General features: G+C 42.9%; 1 protein-coding gene across 13 annotated transcripts in view; it reads left to right on the top strand.

Annotated features, from left to right (window-relative positions):
- STAU1 (staufen double-stranded RNA binding protein 1) overlaps nucleotides 1-15,510 on the top strand; it is an 89,642-nt gene that overhangs the window by 16,591 nt on the left and 57,541 nt on the right. For 7 of the 13 annotated variants that reach the window (XR_003793030.1, XM_029219643.1, XM_029219644.1 and 4 more), the window contains exon 1: nucleotides 12,233-12,446. The exons of 3 other annotated variants lie outside the window; for them this stretch is intronic. The gene's annotated coding sequence lies outside the window, so the exon portion shown is untranslated. Of the gene's footprint in view, nucleotides 1-12,204; nucleotides 12,447-15,510 lie in introns of those variants that run through there. 3 more of the 13 variants (XM_029219654.1, XM_029219655.1, XM_029219653.1) reach the window with 2 other exon arrangements.

Raw genomic sequence — 15,510 nt, forward strand, 5'->3', positions numbered from 1 at the left:
ATGTGACTTAGCAATTCCACTCCCACGTATATACCCAAAAGAACTGAAAACAGGTACTCAAAAAAAATCCTTGTACACAAATATTCATAACAGAATTATTCACAGTAGCCAAAGGTGAAAACAACCCAAACGTCCACAAACAGATGAATGAATAAACAAATTGTGTTATATCCGTACAACGGAAATTTGGCTGTAAAAAGGAATGAAGGTCTACCTATACATGCTATAAGGTAGATGAGCCTTCAAAACTTTACGCTAAGTGGAAGATGTCAGACATTAAAGGTCACAAATTCTATGATTCCATTTATATGAAATATCCAGAATAGGTAAATCCATAGAAACAGAATGCAGATTGGTGGTTGCCAGAGATTTGGGGGAGGGGAGAATGAGGAGTAACTGCTTAATGGGTACAAGGTTTCCTTCAGGAGTGGTGAAGATGTTTTGGAACTAGTTAGAGATGGTGGTTGCTCAACATTGTGAATGTACTAAGTGCCACTGAATTGTTCGCTATAACATGGTTAATTGTATGTTATATGAACTTCACCTCAATTTTAAAAAAATTAAGGGGAAGAGTTGTAGTATTAGGAATGATAGAAAAGTCACTTATCAAGGTAGAAGCAAATTTTTTTTTTTTTTTTTTTTTTGCGGTACGCAGGCCTCTCACTGTTGTGGCCTCTCCCGTTGCGGAGCACAGGCTCCGGACGCGCAGGCTCAGCGGCCATGGCTCACGGGCCCAGCCACTCCGCGGCATGTGGGATCTTCCCGGACCGGGGCACAAACCCATGTCCCCTGCATCGGCAGGCAGACTCTCAACCACTGCGCCACCAGGGAAGCCCAAGCTAATTTTTTAACTGAAAAAAGCAGTAGATGATTGTTTGTATGTTCTCACTACAGCAGTAATTCAAACACAGCGCAAAGTGTAAGTACCAAATTTATTTTCTGCTATATAAATGCAAGTCTATGGACTTCCCTTGTGGTCCAGTGGCTAAGACTCAGCCTCCCAATGCAGGAGGCCTGGGTTCGATCCCTGGTCAGAGAACTAGATCCCACATGCCGCAACTAAAGATCATGCATGCTGCAACAAAGATCCCACGTGCCACAACGAAGATCCCGTGTGCTGCAACTAAGAGCCTGCACAGCCAAATAAATAAAAATAAATAAATAAGTAAGTAAAAATAAATACAAGTCTATGTTAGGAAAACAATTGTGTGCTTTTTGACAGCTCTAGAGTTTGAAAACCCAGTGATGTAGAATTTTTCCCCACCACCATCAAGAAGAAGAAAGAGAAGGAGGGGGAGAGGAGGGGGAGGAAAAGAAAGAGAGACAGAGAGAGAAATACAGGGAAGAAATAAGAGAAAATTTGGTTTCCCATCTAAGTGTAAAGTTCTCAGGAACAGATTTCCAACCCCCCATTCCCTCTGCCAGTATGAGATAGAAAACCTCTGTGTTCTGAAGGACAATGATCTCTAACCTAGAATTCTATACCCAGCCAAATTACCCATGAAATGAGAGGATAGAATGATGATATTTCCAAATATGTAATCTCTAAAAATTTTCTCTTTCTCAGAAAGAGAATGGAGCATGAGGGAGAAAGCCATGAAAAAGGAACTTGTGGAATCCAGGAAACAGGAGTTCCAGCTCAGGAAAAAGGCAAAAGGAAGGGCTATCGCTGCAGCTTCCAGCAGGTCTAGAGAGGAATCAGTCCCAATCAGAGCAGGAGAACAGAGAGGTATGGGGTAATGTCTCCAAGACAAAAAATGAAGAAAGAAAGAAAGAGAGAGAGAGAAAGAGAAGAAAGAAGGAAGGAAGGATGAAAGGAAGGAAGGAAAGAAATAGGTTACCTATTTCTGATGTGTTTGAATTTATCGAGAGATTTCTATTCCTGTCAGAGACTTTGTGGGTCGACTGGTGATAAACACATAGAAAATGAAGTGTAGCCAATTTGTTGAACAGATGGGGCCTATGGGGTGTAGGCAGAAAAGAAGTTTATTCTTGGATGTAAAGTTTATTCTTTGCATGTCAAATTGTCTCTGGGAAGCCAGTTCTTCCCTCATACCCTTGGATGAAGTCTAGGGCAAATCTCACTCTCAGGTAATAAAACTCTCTCCATCACTTAAAACCTCCAGACAGTCTCAGTTCAGTAATTAAAATGTCCACTCTTACGCATTAAGCTGAATCACATGAAATTGCCATTTTTGTGAGCATAGATGTTTGAATATTAACAATTTCATTTGATTCACCCTAATGAGTCAAAGATTCCAAATTTATTTAAAATTAAACCATCTTCCCTTCTGCCACTTTGGACTGGTCACCTGAGGTGAGAAGAAGAGGCCTGGGGGGCTTCTCTGTTTCCCCACCCAGGCCTTCCACCACCCTCCTCCACTCAGGAGTCAGCCTCTGTGGAGGTGGGGTGGGCACTCTCTGACCTTGGCAGGTGTTTCCAATGGACTCTACCTCTCTCAGGGTACTTTTGGCATCTGTGATGCTCAGAGATACTCCTCCACCTCTCAGCCCCCACTCTGCACTCCTCTGGATGGGTCAGGCCTCTGTCAACCTGAAGATCCCTTGATTTGATGACTGCTTACAATTCCATCTTTAGCCCCCAGGCATCCAGTCTCTTTTGACGGGGTCACCTCACACCATGGGGGAAACCTCTTAGACAAGATGCAAGCTGGCGTTTCCCCAGCACAGCCCAATCTGGTCCTCAGGACACTGTCCTGCACCCTTGAACACCACCACCCCTTCCCTCTGCCGCTATCAAAGCAGCTAACCAGCCACAGTGCCTTTCATTTATACCTCTCAGGTGTGAGTTAGACACCACTAACTGTGTCACCTGAGCTTCCAGAGACACTTCAAGAGGTCTGATGGAAGTGTCTTTCTTTAGGCTCGAAGGAAAAGCATTGTTCTCTTCCCCTTCCCATAAATTGGGCAAACTTACTGTCATCTCATCAGCAGCTCTCTCTCCAAACATTTTCTTTATAGTCTCTGGAAATTTCAAACTTAGCCCTTTTATGCTCTTGAATGGGTAAGGGACCAAAGATAACAAAATCAGTTTTTGTGTGTTTATTTTAGTAGATCTAATTTACTTCATTTTTTAGAGCAGTTTTAGGTTCACAGCAGAATTGAGCAGAAGGTACAGAGATTTTCTGTACATCCTCTGACCCCACAGATGCACAGCCTCCTCCAGTGTCAGCATCCCCCGCCAGAGTGGTACATTTGTTACAATCATGAACCTACACAGACACATTATTAACACCCAAAGTCCATAGTTTACTAGGGTTCACTCTTGGTGTTTTATATTCTGTAGGTTTGGAAAAATATATAATGACATGTATCCACCATTATAGTGTCATGTAGAATAGTTTCACTGCCTTAAAAATCCTCTGTGCTCTGCCTATTCATCCCTCCCTCTCCCGCAAACCCCTGGCAACCATTGATCCTCTTCTAACCATCTCCATAGTTTTGCCTTTTCCAGAATGTCATAGAGTTGGAATCACACAGTATGTAGCCTTTTAAGATTGGCTTTTTTCACTTAGTAATATGCATTTAAGTTTCCTTCATGTCTTTTCATGGACTGATAGCTCATTTCTTATTAGTGTGGAATAATATTCTATTGTCTGAATGTACCACAATTTATCCATTCACCTGCTGGAGGACATCTTGATTGCTTACATGCTTTGGCAATTATAAATAAAGCTGCTATAACCAGTTTTTAATCACCGCTTTTACAAGTCCCGCCTGGGTGGACTTACTTTGGAATGGGGAAGCATCACTTGAAACTGAGATGGAAATAGTTCTCTATTACATCCTGTTACACAAGAAAATGAAAAACCAAGGCAATTAATAACTTCAGGCAAGGAAATTTATGTAAGAAATGAAATTTAACCATACTACTCTACATACTCAGTGGTGAATACTACTTGTACAATCTTAATAATGTAAATATTGATTGAATCAAGAATTGTGGTACAAACATATTGGAAGGATAGGAGAAGGGGAAATTTGTGTGTTGGAGTGGGTGGAAGCAGGACTAAGAGAACAAAATTCTCATATACCATAGTAAGCAAGCAACAGAAGAAATCTAAATGGAAGAATCAAGGATTATCTGTTCAGGCATGTCGTTTAGAAACATGAAGGGAGATACCAGAGAGCTGAAAGTGTTCAAAGTGAGTGGGTGGGGATGTTGTTTCATGATAAGCTTCTTAAAGCTATTTGACTCTTTAAACTATGAACACATTACTTTGATTAAGCAATTTAATTTAAAAAACTGTAATAAAACATAGAAATTATCTAGAGACTAGGTAATATTTCAATATAACAAGAGCACTTGTGCTCTTCTTTTTTTTAACATCTTTATTGGAGTATAATTGCTTTACAATGGTGTGTTAGTTTCTGCTGTATAACAAAGTGAATCAGCTATACATATATCCCCATATCTCCTCCCTCTTGTGTCTGCCTCCCACCCTCCCTATCCCACCCCTCTAGGTGGACACAAAGCACCGAGCTGATCTCCCTAGCACTTACGCTCTTAACGACAAATGATTTGCATGAAGCCAAAAGTTATTTTGCGTGACCAAAATCTTTCTAATGTTACAGAGAAAATGACTCCCTTTAGCTTTCTGCTTCTAGTATAATATGAAAATACACCCTCCTATTTCCAGATAACCTTGAGATAAGCACTGGATTCTCCTACGAGATCAATATTTAAAAATTATATCGTGAGGGATTTGTTTTTCCCACTGGGTTACTTAGTATTAAATGTGAGAAATAACCAGGTCAGCTAAGCCAAGAGGGGCTACCTTGTCGATCTAGAACTAACCCATGATCACTAATTCTCACCTCACTTATCCTGGAGCCCTTAACATCCCAATGATGAAACCCTATCAGATTTTTTAGGACAATGGGTGAGAGAAAAAGACCAAGAGAGAAAAACAGAGATATGTTCTTCATGTAACCTCCACGAGGACAGGGGCCTGTCTTGTTCGTTTTATCTATTTATTTATTTATTTGTTTTTTATTTTTTAAAACTTTTTGGCTGCGCCGCGGAGCATGCGGGATCTTAGTTCCCCGACCAGAGATCGAACCGGTGCCCCTTGCAGTGGAAGCGCGGAGTCTTAACCACTGGACCGCCAGGGAAATCCCCTTGTTCATTTTAGTATTCTCGGTGTGTGGCACATAGTTAATGCTCAGTAAGTATGTAAGAATCTATTGAATAAATAAATCAATGAGTGATCCTAATTCCCCACTTTTCTCAAAGTCTATGTGCATTGGAATAAAGTTATGTTATATTTACAGTTCATAGATCTGTAAAAATCAACAGGTAAGATGGCCCTTAGATAAGGATACCCCATTGGATGTTTTGTAAAACAGCCAATTACAAATACTGGAAATGTAAAATCTACCAACTGCGTGAGGAGATACGCAAAAATGTTGACAGTAGTATTATTTATAATAACAAGAAATGGCACTAACCTAAATGTCCATCAATAGAAGCCTGGGTAAGTACAAGATGGTATACTCATTTGATGGCATACTCTATAGCAATGAAAATGAACAAGCTAGAGCTACACATACACATATAGATGAACCACCCAAAAACGTAACGTTGAGGGAAAAAAGCAAGTCATAGAAGAATTCAAATATTAGTATGCCATTTATATAAAGTTTTAAAATATACAAAACAATATTGTTTTAGGAAGCCTTCATTTGCAGTGTAAGTATAAAAATGCATGGAAATAAGAAATACTAAATGTTAAATGAATGAATGAATATGCTTTTTAGAATTACCAGCCCCCAAATGAAGATGTTTTCTTTTAAAAAAAAGCATTTTATTTACTTTTAATAGGTGATTATATATGCACATTCAAAAGAATACTAAAAGGTATTTTCAGTATTTTTTCCACCTCATCCCTAGCTACTCAGTCCTTGTCTCCAGAGGTAAATACTGTTATCACTTTTTTTTTTTGGTCACACCACGCGGCATGTGGGATCTTAGCTCCCCAAGCAGGGATCGAACCCATGCCCCCTTGCATTGGAAGCATGGTGTCTTAACCACTGGACCACCAGGGAAGTCCCCTGTTATCACTTTTTTAATGTCTCATTCCAGACCTCTGGAATCCAGAGGTGGTCTCTTCATTAATAAACATATATGTGTTCTGCACCTACCACAAAACTTCTGGCTGTTTTTTCTTGATCAGTATGGCTAAAGATTTATCAATTTTATTGATATATGCTTTTACCTTTATCATTTCTTTCCTTCTGCTTGCTTTGGGTTTAATTTGATCTTCTTTTTTTTTTTTTTAATACATTTATTTATTTATTTTTGGCTGTGTTGGAGCTTTGTTGCTGCGCGCGGGCTTTCTCTAGTTGTGGCGTGAGGGCTTCTCATTGCAGTGGCTTCTCTTGTGGAGCACGGACTCTAAGCGCGCGGACTTCAGTAGTTGTGGCACGCGGGCTCTAGAGCGCAGGCTCAGTAGTTGTGGCACACGGGCATAGTTGCTTCAAGGCATGTGGGATCTTCCCGGACCAGGGCTTGAACCCATGTCCCCTGCATTGGCAGGCAGGTTCTTAACCATTGCGCCTCCAGGGAAGCCCTTAACAACTTTTATTTATAAAGTGCAGCAGCATTAATCATCTTTATCATGTTGTATATTACATCCCTAGTAGTTCCTTATAATTAACTGAAGGTTTTTACATATTGACTATCTTCATCTAACTCCCCTCCCCCCATTTCTTAGGTCCTTTTAATGTGTTATGAAATTTGCCTTTTCCATAATTGAGATGCAATTCTTTTTCCAGTTTGTCATTTATCTTTTTACTTCACATGATTATTTTTTGTATTTTCATTGATCTTTTCCCCTAAGGCTCCTGAATTTTGTGTTATAGTTAAAAGGGTATTCTCAAAAAAAAAAAAAAAAAAAAAGGATATTCTCCACTTCAGGGTTGTAAAAGAATTCTCCCAGAGATTTTCCTGATACTTTTATGGTTTCCTTCTTTCCATTTAAATCTTTGATCCTTTCGGCATTTTTCCAGGTATAAGATATAAAGTATGGATGTAACTCTGTTTTTCACTTGCAGAGGCTGCATAATTGTCCCAAACCTCTCACTGAATGAAATCCATCTTATCTTAACCAATTTGAAATACCACCTTTGTTGAATATTAAATGTCTACGTGTATTTGAGTCTATCTGGGAATTTTTCTTCTCTTCCACTGATTTGTGGAACTAATTAGGTACTAGTACCTAATAGTCCTAATTATAAGGCTTTATAATATGTTCACTACATGGTCAGGCGTTTTCAGAAATGTTTTCTTGTTAATTTTTCCAGAAGAATTTTAGACATGGCTCATCTAGTTCCAAAACAAAATCCTATTTGTGTTTTTCTTGGGCTGTCATTAAATGTCTAGATTAAATCTCATCAACTGTCTGATATCTTAGTGATATGGAGTCTTGCTAGCCAAGAACATAGCTTATATTTCTGTTTGTTCCAGTTTTTCTGTGTGCTTCTGCGGAATCGAATTTTTTCTTCACACAGATTGTGAATCTTTATTGTAAAGTTTATTCCTAGGAATTTTAAAAGATTTCTTTGGAAATGGAGTCTTCCATTATATCTTCTGTTGTATCCCTAAGATTTCTGAAATAGCCCTAGGAGATAACACTATCTTAAATAATCCCGAGAATTACCTAGACTAGCAAGTAGTTCTCAACCTGTTTCCCCTTGCAACACATACTATAGGTGACCTTGACATAGGCCAATCAATCCTACAGGTGTTCCTTGTTTTTTAGAGACTCCAACAGAGAAAGAGGCTGTGGTTCTTCAGCAGCTGATGGAAATTTATGTGTACCAGACACGCACTGAGGGTCAGGGACACCATGGTGACCAAGACAGCCTGAGTCCCTGCCCTCATGAAAGTTGATCACATAGTTCTAGCCAAACAGAGCAAACTCAGCAAATAATTGAATAATTATAAGGGTGCAAAGTTCTGCTAAGGGGCTATGAGATTGGAGCAGAGATAATGGTCAGGTGTTAACGTCCATTAACATCCACACACAAGGCTTCAATTACCTCCCAAATGCTACTCACTCATACATTGTGTCTCCAGTCCTGACTTTCCTCTAAACTCCATTTCCACTTCCCCATCAGGAGGCAGAGTCTAATTCTCCTACCCTGATCTGGACTGGCTTGTGTTTTGCTTGTAGCCAATTAACTACAGTGGTAGTGTGAGATACGAGTCTAGTTTCTTCCTTATGCTTGTGAATATTCAGTTTCCCACTAATTTACTGAAGAGAGGATCCTTTTCTCATTGCATATGCCTGGCACTTTTGTCAAAGATCAATTGATTGTAAATATGTAGGTTTATTTCTTTCCATTGTTCTGTATGTCTGTTATGATGTGGCTCTATGTTACGTCCAAGGCTAGGTCACATAAGGTAGTGCACCTCTGCCTTGCTGTATGGGATACACACTCTTGAAGCCTTCAGCTGCCACGTAAACAATTTGACAGCCCTGAGGCTGCCATACTGTGAGGAAGCTCAAAGTAGCCCATTCAGAGACCACATGGATAGGCCCTAAGGCTTCCGGAAGAGAGAGAGGCTCAGCTAGCACCCAGGCACTCTGTCCCCCAGTGGTCCACTCCACAGTAGAGACCCCCAAGTTACAAGAACCTAGCCAAGCTCTTTCCAAATTCCAGACCCACAGATCTACTAGAGTTAATACAATGATTGCTGTTCTTCCAAACTACTAAATTTTGGAGCAGCCTGTTTTGTAGTATAGTAACTGGGACCTGGGCCATGTGTCCTACCACAGGGTTTTGCACATGCTTTCCCTCCTACTTGGAACACTTGCACTGCTTTTGCCTAGTTACCACCAACGTGTCTCTTCAGACCTTTGCTAAAGCTACAGTGCTTCTGGATGATCCATCCTTAAACCCTGAAACCAGGGTTTCATAACGCCCTCATAACACCAGGTACCTTTACTTCCTATACTTACCACAGTTGTATTTGGAGATTCTTTCACTGTCTTTCTGACAGGTCTTCAGCTCCATAGACCAGCATTCAGTCCATGCAGTTACACAGTAAGCCAGGCATTGCAAACTCAAATATCAACAGGTACAGGAAAGTAACATAAATGAGAGATGCGGGCAGGGTGGGGACTGTGGTAAAATATAAGTACCCATCTCTAGGGCACAGCTGCCACTCAGCAGGCTCTGTGCAGCCTAATCTGCCTCATTTTTTAAAATTTTATTTTATTTTATTTTTTTTGGCTGCGTTGGGTCTTCGTTGCTGTGTGCGGGCTTTCTCCAGTTGTGGCGCAAGGGCTTCTCATTGCAGTGGCTTCTCTTGTTGTGGAGCACGGGCTCTAGGCATGTGGGCTTCAGTAGTTGTGGCACGCGGGCTCAGTAGTTGTGGCTCACGTGCTTAGTTGCTCGACGGCATGTGGGATCTTCCTGGACCAGGGCTGGAACCTGTGTCTCCTGCATTAGCAGGTGGATTCTTAACCACTGCGCCACCAGGGAAGTCCCTGCCTCATTTTTAAGGAGATGACACAAACCCAGATTATTATGTGTATGTTAAAGTGATAGCAACTAATTAAAACTAAAAACCCAGAAGAAAGAAAAGGAGAGAAAAGAAAAACAACCACCACCTGAAGATTTAAAACTCCTTGTTTTCTGAGAACTCTGAACTCTTACTTTGTGTAACCAAGAAATTGTATTTAACTGAGGCATAGGTTAGCTGTGGGCTGGCTGCGGTTCAGGAGTGGGTCACTTGGATTTGTTTTTCTCTATTTGTACCTAGAGACTGTCAGTCAAAATCTATTTCAAGGGCCAGAATGCTTCTTGACTCTTGCTTAATAATAAAATAATAATTATTTTTTAGGAATTATTTATTTTTCTTTAGGAAGCAGATGGAAGTAAGATATTGTGACCATTAAGTTACACTAAATCCTGTGTGTTCCTTGCCAGAAGATAAATTATATATGTGTTTGTAATAAGGAATGGAACATGCAAAGCTCATAAAAACCCTGTGAGAAGTTGATTTTTATCTAAAGATTATGCTTCTTGTTAGTTAATGTGTCTGTTAAAAAAACAGAAAAAGAAATGAGCTATGAAGCCATGAGAAGGCATGGAGGCAGGAGTTCCCTGGCGGTCCAGTGGTTAGGACTCAGCGCTCTCACTGCCATGGCCTGGGTTCAATCCCTGGTTGATGAACTGAGATCCCACAAACTGTGCGTTGCGGCCAAAAAAAAAGTAAAAGAAGAGAAAAGAAAAGACATGAAGGCCACATACATGCAATGCATATTACTAAGTGAAACAAGCCAATCTGCATGATTCCAACTATATGACATTCTGGGAAAGGCAAAACTGCAGGACACAGTTCAAAGATCAGCGGTTACCAGGGAATGGGAGAGGGAGGGGAAGGCAGTGCTCTGAGAACAAGTGATTCCCTAGGATGACGGGTGATCAGTCACTATCAAGAGCAGGTAGGGAATTCCCTGGAGGTCCAGTGGTGAGGACTCCATGCTTCCACTGCAGGGGACACAGGTTCAATCCCTGGTCAGTGAACTATGATCCTGCGTGCTGCGAGGAGCAGCCAAAAACAAAAAACAAAAAAACCAAGAGCATGTAGTAGCCTTGGTTGCTCAGAGCAGCACACTGAGGACTTCACTAAGGAGCGTCCTGTCACTCTTTAGATGGGGAAGTTGAGACAGGGTGTCATCGAACTCTACTAATTCTCATGACCCCTGGATAAAACAGGAAATTGTTTTTCCCGTTTAACTAAGAGGAAAACTAAGGCCCAGCTGTGTTGAGGCCCAAGTCATAGGATAAAATCCAAAGACTGGCTTAGAGAAGGAAAAGAGAGATCTCCCCTCAATATATGGAAGGAGGGAAGAAAGTTGAGACTAGAAGTCTTAGGCCCATCACTTGGGTGCCCAAGGGTGATAGTAAAATAGGTCAGAACACCCCCTTCTACCTTTAAACCTTTGAAGAGATTGTCTGATTGTGCAGGGACCTCAGCTTTGGGTTTAGGGAAACCCCTCTGTGTCTGCTCCTTTACCCAAGCGACCTATGGGATCCAGATTGCTTGGAAGATAGAAAGAAGAAAATTCACCTTTAGCAGAGGGCTGGACAATATCTGAATGTTGCTTAGTACTGTCTTAGACGGGCACTCAATGGACAGTGAAATTCCTTTGACTGTTTTTGGTGTCCTGAAATTCAGTCTCAATGTATTTTATAAGGAGTGAAGTAAGGAGGCCTGCCTGGTCCAGAGAAGGGAGTCCTCCAAGGCTGGGGCAAGGTCCCAAAGCACTGTTTGGAGTGGCCCCGTCAGCCACACATTTCATATCATGAACTTATGCAAATTAAACTATATAGCCTTGGCAAGGAAGATTGAGCAGGAGTTAAATCGAGAGATATTGAGAGATAGAGAAACTATTTTTAAATAGTGGGGAAGCAGTCCTAGAGTGAGCAAGAGAGAGCTTGCCTGGACATCTGCAGTCCCTTTACTCACTGTTCCCTGAACCTACCACAACGCGTGTATAATTCTTTGCTGAGTGTGATTCTAGAGGGTCAACATTCCCCACGCCCAAACCTCAACCTCTCATATAAGAGGGCTACAAAAAACTACTTAGTTTATCTAGACCTGGGTGAAAGAAATAGCAATCTGGCACTTCTTGCCTTTTAACTCACTATAAAAGTTACTGATTTTATTGTGTTTCACCCTCACTAGAACCTAAGTTCCATGAGGGCAGGGATTTTTGTCTGTTTGATCACCACTATATTCTCAGCTCTGCGAGCAGTGCTTTGCAAGTAGCGGGCGTTTAATAAACACTTACGAAAGGAGCAATTGAGGGAAGGAGAAAAGGAGTAACAAAGGCCGGAGAAGAGGAATAGGGAAAGGGAAAAAGGGAAGAACGAAGCGGAAGGAGAAAAGAAGGAAGCCCCAGCGTCCGCGTCTAGCGGGCAGCCTGCAACTCCCAGTAGAACTGCAACTCCCAGTAGAACTACAACTCCCAGCAGGCCCCGGGGCCCAAAGGCAGGCCTAGGAGGCTCAGGCGGGACCAACGAGGGTTAGCCCGGCTCCCGGCGTGCCTTTGCGAGCGCAGGCGCCGCCGCAGGGCCCGCCGGGACTTGTGGTCCGGGCCGCGGGTGGGGCTGGGCATGGAGGCGGGCGGGGGCCGGGGGCGGGCGCAGGCCCCTCCCCCGTCACTTCCTGCCGGGCTGCGGGCGCCCGAGCGGCTGTTCAGTGTTTGTGCCGGTAGCGGCCGCGTCTGGTTCGGCTCCCCCTCCCTCTAACCCCCGGCCCGGCGGCGCCCGCCTCCTCCGCGGCCACTCCGCCTCTTCCCTCCCGCCGTTCCTTCCTCCTCTTCCTTCCTCCTTCCCCTCCTCGCCGTCGCCTCCGCCGCCGCCCAGGACTGCCGGCCGGGAGACGAGTTCGGGGCAGCAGCCAGGTGAGGCGGCAGGGCCAGGCCTGGCGGGGCCCGCGCGGGCGCCGTGGCCGCTGGGAGGTGGGTGGCGGGTGGGGTTTAGGCCTCGGCGGGCCCGCGCGCTCGGCCTTTTTCCCCGGGCTTCTCTCCCGCCCGCGGGGCCTTCCCGGAGGAGGCGGGTTCTCCCGCGTCCCCCGCCTCGGGGCGCCCCGCGGCCTGGACCTTGGGCGTCCCTAGCTCCTCCACCCTTTGCTGGGCCCAGAAACAGGTGCCACGCCGCCTTTCCTCATTCCTCTGATTGCGCTGCGATGCCGAAGTTATTCCCGAGGCGGGGGCGGGGCGGGGGATCCCCGCTTCAAGCCCCTGCGGGCCGGAGCACCTAAATCTCCCCAGCCGGGCCTGTAGCGTTATAGTTACGCACACGGCCCAGGTGTCCAGCGCGGGTGCAAATCCCAGCGCAGTCCCCTTCGGCAAGTCACTTGAAGTCTTTGTGTTTTGGTTAGAAAAAGGGGCTAATGCCGTCCCTGCCTCTGAAGGCTGTTAAGGTTCAGTGAAATGGGGCGTATAAAGCGCTTATCAGAGTGCCAGACGCACAGCGTGTCCCAATAAACCGTCTGCATAATTTATTAGCATGATATTAAGGTATAACTTAATGGGTAGAGTGGACCAAAGTTGACCTACCTAGCCGTTTGGGTTTCTTTAGAGGCCGAAACGTTCAGCGTTTTGCCCACCGCCAGCGCCGGGGCATTGTTAACAGCTGAAAGGGGCGTACGTTTAATTGGGACACTCTGTAAGTAGGCAGTCTGTAAAAGATAGTGTTGCTATTTCCACGTCCTCCGCTGAGTCAACTGCAGGATTTTCACCAGCTCCCTCCGTATGAGCAACCTGTCCATTTTCCTGCCATCATCCGCTTCTTGTTGTCTTTCCATTTCTGGGAAAGTTTCCTTGAGTTTAGCAAACCTTTCTGGAGCACTTGCTGTGTGTCAGGCTCTGGAGGGAGGGTGTACGGAGCTGGAAAAGTTGTCTGTCGTTTTTTTGCCGCTGCATTTCTAACTTTTGACTTTTTCTTATGGCAGCTTTGCTTTTATTCCCTCCGTCCCCGTTGGCCGACTTTCCTTTTAAGCCCTTGCCCCACCTCCGTGTCGCAGTATTGCTTATGTGGAAGTTTTCTTCTGTTCGGGCGAAGATGTGTGCTTCAGTCTGTTCTGCCTCTGTTCTCTTGCTGTGGGGACGTTTTTAAGGTCACTCTTCCTGCTTGTAGCTTTAATTGTTTAGAGGGTGGTGGAAAAAGAGTTAGACCAGATTTTTGGTTGATTTCGGACTTTCAGGAATCAGTGTGCTTACCAAATGTATTCAGTAGATTACATTGCAGCTTGAAGTAAAAACTAAAAATACAGTGGGATTGTAGAGGGGGTAGTTTCAGTCATCCTGGTGACAGGTGGGATTTTTAAAACAGCAACTTTATTTAAAGATACTGAGTTTTTTTTTTGTTTTTAATTTTATTTTTTAAAGTTTATTTATTTAATTTATTTATTTTTGGCTGTGTTGGGTCTTCGTTGCTTCGTGCAGGCTTTCTCTAGTTGCGGCGAGCGGGGACTACTCTTTGTTGAGGTGTGCAGGCTTCTCATTGCGGTGGCTTCTTTTGTTGCGGAGCACGGGCTTTAGTAGTTGTGGCACGCGGGTTCAGTAGTTGTGGCTCGCGGGCTCTAGAGCGCAGGCTCAGTAGTTGTGGCACACGGGCTTAGTTGCTCCGCAGCATGTGGGATCTTCCTGGACCAGGGCTCAAACCCATGTCGCCTGCATTGGCAGGCGGATTCTTAACCACTGCACCACCAGGGAAGCCCCTGAGTTTGTTTTAATTCTGTTCTTAGTTTGTTTTAATTCTGTTCTTAGTTGTATAGGTGTACCGTTCATTAAGGAAATTCAATTTATGGAGGTTCAAATTTACAAAAGAGGAAGGAGTGTGTGTTTGCTCTACTGACTGATCCTCCTGTGTCATAGCATTGTTTTAGGTAGTAAATTTCCTTACTGAATTTAAACTCTTTTGATTTACACTCATCTCTCAGTAACACACAGGATGCAAAGTGGCCTCCTTGTTTTTGACATTTTCCTGGAATTTTCTGACACAGTGTTACCATCAAGAAATAGTTTAAAGTCTTCCTTTGGATGACTCTAAAAACACCTAAGCAAACAGCTGTAGAAGCAGTACAAAGCATGTCTTCTGCCATATCAAAAACAGTAGTGGTAGGGAAATGATGTTTTAACATTTCAGTCAATAATCTAATTTTGAACAACTTTCTCTCATGGAAAACATACAAAAGTCGAATAGTATAGAGAACCCCCCCTGAACTGGTTACTCAGATTTGATAATTATTAACGCATAGCCAAGGTCAATCTTGTTTCACGTAGTACTCCCTCCCCCCCAACTGGGTTATTTTGACATAAATCCTGAATATCATATAATTTTACCAGGTTACCCCAGGCTCATAATCTGTCACAAAATTACTTTTAGTGGAATCATAGTTCTCATTTTGTTTGGTTTGTGGGGCTTCTTATCTCTGTTTATGCATGATTACAGCAGAAAAAAATATCCTCATCCCCCTCAAAGTCATATCCAGGATGCTGCCTTGCTTCTTTGTGTACAAGAGCAACAATTTTTGAGCTATTAATGACTATAATTGAGGAGCAATCAGAAATACAGATATACCTAATCCTGTTTTGGTAGAGGCCTACCTATGAAACCACTTTTTTTTTTTTTTTTTTAATTTCCTGGAACTTTTTAATTTCCTATATCATGGGCAGCTTCCCATTTCAGCACAGATAGATCTATTTCATTATTTTTGTCTCATGTATTCTACTGCATAGAAAGCTAAGATATTTTTAAATGATGAAATCATTGGTCTGTGGAGATGATTATTACCTAAAGTTTAATTCTAGCAAATGTCATCAATTTTAACTTGAGAACTGAGATATTTGGCAAAGAGATTGTTCCAGTTTACCTATAAAATGAAACCACTTTTGATGGAGAATAACTTTGTGTTAAAATACAGTTAATAGTTCATAACGAAACTTGCAAAGTTTCTTTACA

The sequence above is a fragment of the Monodon monoceros genome, unplaced genomic scaffold (assembly GCF_005190385.1).
Source record: "Monodon monoceros isolate NGI ecotype Baffin Bay Population unplaced genomic scaffold, NGI_Narwhal_1 Super_Scaffold_13, whole genome shotgun sequence".
Taxonomy (NCBI): Eukaryota; Metazoa; Chordata; class Mammalia; order Artiodactyla; family Monodontidae; genus Monodon; species Monodon monoceros.